Here is an 8,507-nt window from a genome sequence, read left to right as displayed (position 1 = left end):
GGGGGGGGGGGGCTAGTCTGCAGGGGGAGGGCACCCGGACCGCTGTCCAAAGCTGAGCTATGCAGATGCCTCGGGCCCAGCCAAGGACTGTCCCAGCATCTGGGGGCGTGGCTATTTGAGGGCTTGCTGGTGGGGTTGGGGCTGGTGGAGGTGAGCCGGAATCTTCTGTGTTTCGTTTGTTTTTGGAAAGTTCATCCACCTGTCGAACTTCTGGGTGTGAACACGGCCGGGCACTGAGTTGACTGTGTGCTCTTGTCTGAAATCCTGGGTCCCCCTGGGTCCCCAGGGCGCTGGGCTCTCAGGGACAGATGTGCCAGGCCGGCCCAGGACCCGGCCTCCTGCACACAGATCCCGCGGACCCCCAGCACAGGTGCCTGTGTCCCCTGCCCCTCACCCCACACCCCTGCCCCTCACCACCACTGGGCCGCTGATGCATTTTGCGTAAATCCCACAGGCTGAGGCTGTGGCAGGCAGCTGGGGGGTGTTGATGGGGACCTCACGTACCCGTCCCTGCTTCCAAATGCCTAGACAGCCGCCCCCTCGCTCACCCCTGCGGTCCTTGGGCGCCAGAGAGAGACGGGGTTCCCACGCCCTCGCGCACCTGCCTTGGGACAGGTCCTGAGTCAAGTTAGCGTTAGCTAAGTGTGCAGGCAGGTCCGTGCTCCTTTCACGTAGCTTGTAGACCCACGTGCTGGCGATCAGGGTCACGGAGGCCCGGCGAAGTGTTGGGGCACAGCCTCGTTTCCACAGGGGTTCATTCTGTGGACAGGACACACCTGCGCTGCAGGGCAGGGGCAAGAACACGGCGTGGCCGGCGGGCACCCTAGCCGAAGGCCCCGTGTCTGTCTGGGCCTCCCGCCACCAAAGCGTCAGGGTAACGGCCAAACGTCAGGTCCCCGAGATGCCTCAGTTTCCCTAGCGTGAGCACCGGCCAATACGCGTGGCCCTTTGAGATGGCACCTCTGTCCTCTCCAAGTTCCAGCTTAGGGGAGGGGAGTCTCAGTGCTACAAATCAAGCACCACAGACCCCGAAAACAGAGTCTCCCACACACGGCGCGTCCCCTGGAGGAGCCCACTCGGCCCGCACGTCAGACACGTCCTGCCCAGCGGCCACGCGGCAGGGGCCACCTCTGTGTATAATTGGAACCCGTTTTGCTTTTCCTTTTCTCTCCCTTTCCCATGCGGATTTTTTTTTTTGCATGTTTCTTTTTGAAAATGGACAAAATGTGTAGCAGCCCGCATGACCGTGGCTGCTTTGGGGAAAGATGCCGGAGTGTGGCGTGTCCCGCTACGGCTCCGAGCACCGCGGAGTTAGGCAAACACCCTGACTTTTTTTGTAACCGTCAACAGCACAACTATTTTGTATTGTTGTTTGTATCATTTTGTACCAAAAAAAAAAAAAAAAGAAAAGAAAAGGAAAAAAACGGGAAGAGCGTCGATGTTTTCTGTGTTTTTAGTGCCGGGCGGGCAAGGCTCCACGCCGAGCCGCCGCGGGCCGGAGGAGTCGGGCCCTGGCGCACTGCTCCCGGCCGGTCAATAAAGTCCCCCTTTTAAATAGTCGGCCTCAACCTGGCTTGTGTTTCTCGGGGCCTTCGCGCAGCCCGTGGGGCCCCGGACAGCAGGCGGCCGGGCACGGGGCTTCCGTGTGGGAGTGGGAGCTGGTCGTCCGGCACGCGTTTCTGGAACCCCTGCTGTGTCCCAGGCACAGTTCTGGGCTCGGGGAGCACGGGTGCGATCAGAACCAGCCCACTCCTCTCATGTGTGAGGCCAGTGAAAGCACACAGACGGAGGCCCACAGGCCGTAGGTGCCAACGTCTCCAGGTTCTAGAAGCTCTACAGCAAGCCCTGGGTCCTCCTGCCTTCATGACGCCATACAAGGCCGGGGCCAACTTGAGGGGATTCAGCCCCGCCGGGTGGTCTCGAGGCGCCGGCCCCTCCCCACGGCAGCGGCTCTTCATCGGCTGGGAACCCAGCCGGGCCAGTGGTCCTCTGAAGCCCTCTGATTGGCCCAGCCCAGTCACATGACCCAGTGCCCCTTGCCTCCTGGCTTGCTGTGGCCCCCGGGGTGGCTCACCCTTTCCCAGCCACACAGCCTCTAGGCAGTGCTGGCTGGCAGAGGCCACCCACCCATGGCCCACGGCTGCCCTCCTCCAGGAAAGTGAGTTCAGAAAGGCTGCGTGGTCACCCGGCTGGCCTGGTACAGTCAGACCCAAGCCCGAGCCGGGCAGGCTGCTCCCTGCGCCCCAGCCAGCCCCCAGCAGCGCTGACTCCCACCCGGCCTTTCCTCAGTCACAAATTTGCATCCACAATAACATGCATAACAAAAAGTCACTCACACGGTTAATTACGGGTGCAGTTGGTAATTACAGGCACAATTAGCCACTTGCTAATTTTGAGGGTGCCAAGCAGTTAATTACATGCATAATTAGGCTAGTGCTTTGGGCCCGGGACAGGCAGTGGGGGGGTGGGAAGGCACAGGCTCCTTATAATCAGACCCCCTGGGTGAGGCCCCAGAGGGGGGGCGGGGGGACTCTGCTTAAGGACACCCTGTCACACCCGGCTCCCCAGCAGAGGGCTGGTCTTCCAAGAGGCAGAAAATAACCGTGCAGTCCAGCGTGGGGCCTCTGGGAAGCCAGGGCCCCTTCCCTGGAGGCCCAGATGGTCATTCACAGGGTGCACTGGCAGAGCCCCAGGGCTCTTGGCTCCCCCACTAGGTGACAACCCACCCTGAGGTGGGGAGGCCTGGTCCTGCCGCCTGGGAGAAACCGGGCCAGGCAGCGGGGACACAGGCAGCTGCCCAGAGGCCTGTGAGAGCCCCCCCCAGGACATCACAGGGCCATGGCCTTGGGGACAGGCCAACCACCAATCCGAAGCCTGCCCTCCTGGCAAGAGGTCAAGGCCAGCCTGACTGCGGCCTGGGGGAGGGCAGCAGCCAAGAACTGTCCCTTGATCCGATTAGGAAGGGCCAGGGCTTGAGGATGGACCAGGCAGGGGCAGAGGGAAGACGCGGTGCCGGTGTTCTGGGGGGTGGGCAGCACACTGGGGGGCTCAGGCTCGGGTTGGAGGCGCCTATCCCGGATCCGTCCCAGGCCTGGGGAGGACTTGCTCTCGGCTCTGGCCATGGTGCTGGAGTGCCCGTGGCCCAGACACGTGGACGGTCTAGAGCTCAAGACAAGGCCAGTAGGGCTGCGTCTGGGTGTGATCAGGGCTGTGAGCGGACGCGGGGGACGGGAGGGGCTGTGAGAAGCCGGAGGAAGCAAGAAACCCCCACGTTCCAGGTCAAGTGACCAAACCGCTGATGGACGGACCCGTGGCCGGTGGTGCCATGACCTCTGTCCTGGAATGTCCGCCTCGGAGCTGTTTTAACAAAAGAGAAACGGACGTCTAATCTGAACCCACTTCTAACAGACAGACAGCCTGGGCTCCGCCTCGTGGGGGCAGGGAGCAGGCGTCCCCACCTCCGCTCCTGTCTGACCCCACACCCTGAGCGGCCTGAGGAAAGGTCGCCCTTCCTTCCTCCCGGACATTCCTCCTGCAATGCGCCCACTGCTGCCCACCCCGCCCGTGTCCCCAGGAGCTGCCCTGGGCCCTGCCAGCCCAAGGCCAGGCCAGGGGCGGGAGGAAGGCACCGGTGCTCACAAACCCGCCAGGCCCCCTGACGCCTTGACACACGTCTTGTGGTGAGAAGTGCAGGAAACGCTGGTGCCCAGCTCCGCGCAGGGCGGCAACGGCTGACGTAAGGAGGCCGTTTTGGTCCTGTTACAGTTCCCAAAGACCATGCGGAGCACAGCCCCACCGCCCACAGTGCCCTCACGCTGGCCCTGAAGCCCGTGAGCCCTGCCCCCACACGCCACCAGGCTTGGGCAACTGCCTTCCCCCACCCCTCACGTGAGCGGGAGTGCGGGCCGGCTGACCCGGGCCTCGCCCCACAGCGCCCGGGCCCTCTCTGTGCACAGCCCCGCGGCGCCTCAGACCCAGGCCCGGTGCACGGGCACAGTGATTGCTTAACACCCTCCAGTATGGCTCTCAGTGGCCTCTCCAGAGATGGAAGGGGCCTCCGTCCCCGCGTCCCCCGGTGGGGGGCAGGGTGAGCCAGCCCCCTCAAGTGGGACCCAGGCCCTGAGGCTCTCACAGCGGGCCCAACCAGCAGCGCCCACGGTTGTGCACCTGCTGCCCTGGTCAGTGGACTCCTGAGGCTGGGTGGCAGTAACCTCGTCCTGACTGAGGCCCTCAGGGGTCATTTTGGAATGGAGGGGGCATGTTGGGGACTGACGGCCACATGAGCCTTCAGGACAGCAGCATTAGACCAGATACGGGTCCTCAGGACTGACAGGGGTCGTGGGCTCTGGACGCCACTGAAGGGCAGAGGCAGTGGTGGGGGATCACCCGTGCAGGCCTGAGTTGCTGGCTTCTCCCCCCACACTCCTAACACGCATGCTCCATCACACACCCCCGAACGCCCACCAACTCAGCAGCCAAGCCCCAGGCACACACCGGCACCCGCACACGAAAGGTTCCCCCCGCCACCCCCGGAGACCCCACCCGGACACGGTGGGGGCTCCTGGCTGGCAGCCCTGCAGGGCGCTGTCCGCAGTGCTGACCCTCACACTGCCCGGCACTGCTGCCTGTGGCTTCAGGAAATGTCTGCAGGGAATCCTGCCTTTCTAGGACTGAACGGTCCGCTTGGACATTTGCCTTAGAAACCACAGTGGGGACAAAGAGGGGTGAGGTCGGGCCCCCCGAGCTCCAGCCACAGGCACCCTGCTGAGCCGGGCGGTGGGTTCCCCAGGGCTCCATCTGCACGGTCTCCCGGGAAGGCCCATGTGCTCCTGATTCTTCAGACTTCTCTGTGGGAAAAACTTTCCCAGCGGGACCCTCCTGTGTCCCCAGTGTCTCCTCAAGGTCTGTATTTGATTCTTTAGAACAACTTAGTGATTTAACATTTACATGCTGCAGTCTGTCACCCCATGTTGGCAGGGCAGCGACCTCCCTGGTTGTCCCTGCCGCATTCCCAGCACCTGTCAGGGTGTGGCCAGGCGGAGGGCCCCCAGCCCGGCGGAGAAGACCCAGGGGCAGCAGTGGGAGTGTGGCCAGAGTCTGGTTGGATTTAAGACCTGGGTTTTAGTCCAGTTCTGTCCTTGAGCTTGCGACCTTGGGCAAGTCCCTGCAGGTCTCCAGGGCCAGGTGGGGAGACAAAGTGAGAGGAGACAGAGGCCAAGCGCCCTGAGCGCTCAGGCAGCCCAGGGAGCACGCGGGCGCTGGGGACCCAGCTGCATGGCCGTTGTCCAGGGCCGTGTGCTCCTGTGGCGAATGAGCAGAGCACACATGCGGTGTGAAGTGTGTGTGGAGAGATCACGCACCCCCTGCCCCCAGGTGGCCAGTGGGCGTGTCGCTCCTGGGCCGTGGGAGGCAGCTGCGAAGGGGCTGGACTCATTTGCTGAGACCCCCACCCACCCCCGGGAAGGAGGCACCACCCCCGCTCTCAGAAACTGGCTCGGACGTGCAGGCCTTTGTTAGCTCGGTACACGGCAGGCTGGTGTCCACCACTGGCCACAGTGTTGAGCCCAGCTGGCCCACGCCCACCCAACTATCCCTCCCTCTTCCTCCCACTAAGGCACCCTCAGCGGTCCCAAGACCCGCATCCCACAGAGAGTGACCTTGCCTCCCCCATTCCCACCGCACAAGGCTGATGGGCCCCCTTGGAGGGGACACCCACCTGGAGCCAGTAGGGGTCTTGGAAGAGCAGCCCCCAGGGAGGGTCAGGGCAGACCCCGAGGACTGGGTCCGGCAGGGGAGCGTGCTGAGGGACCAGATAGGGAAGGGTGAGCTCGCCATCCTGCTTTTCCCTCCCTGTAAATCTCTGGGATGGTTGCCATGGAAACTAAGAGGCTGCCTGTCAGGAGCAAGTCTGGAGCAGGCAGCAGAGGCAGGGGGCACAGGTCACAGGGCGTGCAGGGAGAGTCGGGTGGGGACAGGCACAGACCGGCGGACATCCTTCTCGGGACCCTCCCCTCTGCCGTCTGGAGGCCTGCGCCATGACCACCCACACGAAGCCCTGTCCCTTGGTGGCCTAAGAAGTCCCTGTGCCCGAGGGCTCTGCAAGGGCGGGGCCGTGTCAGAGAGGAAATGCCAACTCCAGCAGAGGGGCTCCCGGCTGCGGTGAGGACTCCCGAGCCCCTCTGGAGGGTGTGCACCTGAGACCCAGGTTGGCCCAGCCTCAGACCTAGTGTCCCATGGCTGCCGTGGCAGAGGGTCACAAACGGGGTGGCTGACTAGGTCACGTTTAATTTCTCGCAGATCTGGAAGCCAGAAGCCGGACACGTGTTCTGGGGTTGAAATCCAAGTGTGGGTGGGGCCAGGCTCCCGCCACAGGCTCCCGTTAACCTGGGCGGGGGGGGGGGGGCGCTGCTCTTGTCCCTGTTCCAGACACCAGGAAATACGCTCAGAGGGGGAGGAGTTTAGTCTGTGTCCAGAGCGGGGGTGTGAGCCCTGACCCGACCCTGGGTGCACAGGGGGCCCTGGGCACCTGGGCAGGAAGCCAGCAAGGTGTTCAGCGGTAGGTGCCAGCCGAGGGTCCCCTCCCCTGCTGCCGGTGCCCAAATGGGGGGTCTCAGTCAGACCATGTCCCCCTCAACCCAGGCACCCCCAAGGCCGTGCACACATGCCCTTAGCTGTGGGCTGCACTGCCTGGCAGTCCCTCCTTCCCCACTGTCCCTTATGTCTCTGAGAACCCCTGACACCCCTTTCCCACATGGTGGTCCTCGGCCTGGCCAGGGCTGAGGGCCTGCCTGCCTTGCTGCCTGTGCCCTGCGGAGAGGAGGGACGTCCAGGGTGGCAGCGAGCGGCACTGCAGCACGTTCTTTCCAGAGTGTGGTTTCCCGGGGCGGGGGGGGGGGGGGGTCAGGGAGGGGTTCTGTTCTTCCTCCAAACTGCTGGGAGCCAGTTCTCAGGGCTGGCCGTGCAGGCAAATGAAATCCTAGTCACCGCCCTGCCCTGGCGCCTCCAGGAAAGGCTCGTGCTGGGCCTGCAGGCACAGCTGAATCCAGGTGCTCCAGAAGCACCAGCAGGAAAGACCCTCTTCACGCTGCCTCCGCACCGGCTGTCTCGTCCAGCTCCCCGCAAGGCAGCGGAGACAGACGAGCGAGTCCTCCCAGCCCCAACCGTGAGGCGCTCCCTCCCAGCCGAGCCCACACCTCTCTCTGCCATCCGTGGCTCTCCTCCCTAGCACACCTGCCTGGCTGCCACCCCCCGGGACCTGCCCCGAGAATACGAATGTGCCCTGGCACCACCACCTCCAAACAGCCCACGGGCGCCTCAGCAGACGCGCATTCCAGCCCACAACCACAGGCCCTGGTGGCGGGCCACCCGCCCACTGCCTTCGTGGCCCTGGCTTCTCCAGGCAGCTGCCCCCCAGATTCCCCCCACCTCTTGGGCACTGGTCCCCAGCGTCACCATCAGTCCTGTCCTGGCCCTTCCCCATTGCCTGGCACCCCCAGGGACCCCCATGGCCACATGCCCCAGCCTGGGCCTTCCCTCCACCCCGGACCCCCCTTCAGTCACAAACCCCCTTTCGTTCACCCTGCGCCAATGCCAGAACTGGGGGCGCCTCCACCTCACGCCCCACATCTGGAGCAGATGTGGGGCCTCTCCACCTTACATCCCCATATCCAGTCCAGAACCGGTGGCCCCTCTGCCTCACCGTTCCTCACATCTGGTCCAGACCACGGGCCCCTCCACCTTACCCCTCCCCAACATGCGGTGCAGAACTGAGGCACCCCTTCCCCGCCCCTCCCCCTATCTGGCCCAGAACAGAGCCCTTTGGCCTCACTTCCTGTCCAGAGGGGAGGCCCGCGCCTCACAACCCCCTTACACCTGGCCCAGAACCAGGAGTCCCCTATGACTCACCCATCCTCACATCTGGCCCAGAGCTGGGGAGCCCCTCAGCCTCACTCTCCCCACATCCAGTTCAGAGGTGGCACACTCCACCTCACCACCCCTGTATCCTGCCCAGACCTGGGCTCCTGGCCTCACTCGCCCCTCACATCCGGTCCAGACGGGGGGGGGGGGCGGAGGGGAAAGGGGGGTCTTGGCCTCACATCCGGTCCGGAACCAGGGCCCCTCGACCTCACACTGGGTCCAGCCTGGACCACCCCCACTGCCCACTTCCCACTGCCACCCGCCGCCCGCCTGTCCCTTCCTCTGGGCCACTCCCGCCCGAGCCGGTCTGCACTGGAACACCGCTTTAGTTTTTATTCTCATGCGCTCATTTTGGCATCTTTGGGGTGCTGCTGCTGTCTGGCACACTGCGCATGCTTACAGTGCGCCATCTGGAAAGTTCGGATGGTTGGTACGCGCCCGCAAAGCGGTCCCCGCAACCGAGAAGACTCCATTTCCTGCCACTGCGCAGGCGCCGACCGCAGGCGTGCGCCCTCGCGCGGAGACCCCTCCCGGGGCCCGGGGCGCCCGCCGAAGGCCCCGTGTCGCGGCCGCTGGGAGCGCTGTGCGGG

This window comes from Suricata suricatta, chromosome 12 (assembly GCF_006229205.1).
Source record: "Suricata suricatta isolate VVHF042 chromosome 12, meerkat_22Aug2017_6uvM2_HiC, whole genome shotgun sequence".
Taxonomy (NCBI): Eukaryota; Metazoa; Chordata; class Mammalia; order Carnivora; family Herpestidae; genus Suricata; species Suricata suricatta.
This window is presented reverse-complemented; position numbering follows the sequence as displayed.